We start from the raw sequence: 3,005 nt of genomic DNA on the forward strand, positions 1-3,005 counted from the left end.
TCTAATTTTTTTTTTCTTTTTTTGAGACAGGGTCTCACTCTGTCACCCCAGCAAGAATGCAGTGGTGTCATCGTAGCTCACTGCAATCTCAAACTCCTGGGCTCAAGCGATCTTCCTGCCTTAGCCTCCTGAGTAGCTGGGACTACAGGTTCGTACCACCACAACAGGCTAATATTTCTATTTTTTGTAGACATGGGGTCTCACTATTGCCCGGGCTAGTCTCCAACTCCTGGGCACAAGCGGTCCTCCCACCTCAGCCTCTCAGAGTGCTAGGATTACAGGCATGAGCCACTGCGCCGGGCTGGAGCTTCTAATTTTAAATACAAACAATTCACAGACCAGAAACTTCTAAATAAAAAATGTAAGCAATTTTCTTGACTTAACTATAAACTAGATTAATCATATTCCTTAAGTAGGTGGTAAGTGATTTATTGGGTCACATACATTTTTAGTTAACAGATCAACAACATTAAAAGAAAAAAATAGACTGACCTAGAGTTGCCATTTTTTTTTTTTGTTTTGCTAAGTGAGGATGTTAAAAAGAGACAATTGCCACACTAAAATAAAGAACATTTCAGTGCCAAGAAAAAAAAGTGGAAAGAAAATGTTCAATTTATATTCAATTTAAGACTTCTTTTTATTTATTTCCTTTATTTATTCCTTTAAAGAAAAGTCTTAAGTTGAATATAAATTTAGAGTCATGAAACATTCTCTTCGTTATCCTCTTCGTTTTTCTTTAAATTTTGCCATGGACTTGTGAAAACATTGTCAGACTGTCCAAGTCTATGGACCAGTGTTTGGGATCACAGTTTTAGGATAGGGGCTGTATTTTATTCTGACTTGTGTTCCCACCGTGCTAGGATCCAAGAAATAATTGTCAAACTCAATAGAAGTCCATCCTTGGAGTTAATGTGTTTTAACAAAAGCATTATTGTTTTGACTGAGGAGGTGGTGTGTTATGCTCTGAATGACCCTGATGAAGTAAAAATGGCTTTGTACACAGTTGAGTATTTGTAGCTCATATTTTACAGATGATGAGGAGACACAGAAAGGTTGAGTGAGTTAGTGTTCTCACTCAGTGAGTCAGTAAAAGGCACAAGAATGGAACAAGGCTCCGGACTTTTAGGACCACATAATCAGTCAACTACAATCAGAAATTAAAACAGATTAATTGTTTATGTGATTTTCAACAGCTTTGGCTGACTGATTACCCTAATGACGCAGAATGACTTTTCTAACAAATATGCATGAGTTTATACCCTAGTCCCAGGCTGAAATTAGCTTTATCACTGTTACGCTTGGCTGTGGACTACATTTTATTCTTTCTTTTATTATTTGGTGTAAAAATACTAAGACTTTGCAGGGAACCACATTAGATCCCATTACATATTATTATAAATAACCTCATATTATTCTCTCTAACCCTAATCTAATAATTCTATGAGGTTAAGCTTTATTCCTTTTTGAGAGGAGAAAACTGAGACTCAGGTGAAATTTCAAGTGATCCTGGGGGACTGTAGGTCTGTCAATAGATGTTGTTAGGCAATGACTACCACCCCATAACCTGAGCTCTCAACATCAGAGGATGTGGTCACTTTAAGATTAGGAGCTAAAAAATAAGGCCAAGATCTACAGACCTTGTTGGTGCAGTCTCACTTTTCAGGAGAACACCTCTGGGATGTTGCATGTGCCAGGGCTCCTGCCTTGCTGTGGTTTCCACTTATCTGGCTCCTTTTGTGTGCGCTGTAGCCCTGATTCCATGTTTCTTTGACCAGCCTGCTTGATTTAGTAAGGGGATGGTCATTTGGTTTATGTTTGTTATCTGTCTCTCTCCCCAAGCACATTCATTCTTTCTTATTTACCTTAATCTCCCTGGCATGAATTGTAGTCAGTTTGGCCTAGCAGGTGCCAGCTACAGCTTGTATCTGCTCATGTTATTAATAGCTTGATAATCCTCTGTCGCCATTTTACCTTGAACCTACCTACATATTGACTCCCACCTCTTGAAGCTTTATCTTCCCTATCCTAGCCCTGAGCCTTATATAGTTTCCAGTAGGTTGGGGAGTATAACTGGTTATTTAACTCATATCAGTTCATTGACATTTATTCATTCCCATCCATTCATTCAACATATATTCATTGAGTGCCTAATATTAGTGATAAATAATATTAGAGGATAAAGCAGTGAAAAATACAGTCATGGTTTCTGCTCTCATGGATTTTAAAATTTAGCAAGGGAGATAGTCATTAATCTAATAATTGCATTAATGAATATGTACGTATAAACTGAGACAAGTTCTCTGAAGGAAAGGAACACGGTTTTATGAGAGCATATAAAAAAGCAAGTTTTGTTTACCCAGGAGATGTTTATTAAAATAAAAAAATAAAAAAGTAAGTTTACCTCGATGGGGGGTGTAGGGTTGGGGTCAGGAAAGGCTTCCCTTAGAAAGTGATGTTTCAGCTCAGATTTGTAGGAGTAGAAGTGAAGGAGAAGGCAAGGGTTGTGTATGGGCCATTAGAATATACCTGGAAGACCTCCTAAAACAGGGAGTGTAATTGATGGAGGGCCTTAGCTACTGTGTTTTGGCACTTCCTCTGGGCCGACCCCTCCCATGACTGAGTACTGTAGGGATACTAAGACAGAGTCATTCCTGGGAGACATGGGGACTCCTTTGTTGGCCAACTTTGACTCAAGAATTTGCAGAAGCTTCCTTAGTCTGCACAGTAGTCTAAGATGCTTCCACCCAACCTCCTCTCTCTCCTTCCCTCTGGATCAGACTTTCATCACAGCTCCCTTTTGATTTTCTTTCACACAGGTGCTTCTTCTAATAACATCTTTCCATGTTAAATCTGGTCTTGACATGTGATTCCTGGAGGAACTGGAAAAACGCAATTGAAGTGGGTATTTGAGATGCAGGGAGCAGTGTTTACTTCCTAGGCTGAGATTTGACTTGTATGACCTGGTACAGTCCTGAAAAGAAGACTGAAAGCTATAAGGCTCACAA

Source organism: Propithecus coquereli, unplaced genomic scaffold, assembly GCF_000956105.1.
Source record: "Propithecus coquereli isolate 6110/MARCELLA unplaced genomic scaffold, Pcoq_1.0 Scaffold422, whole genome shotgun sequence".
In the NCBI taxonomy this organism is placed as follows: Eukaryota; Metazoa; Chordata; class Mammalia; order Primates; family Indriidae; genus Propithecus; species Propithecus coquereli.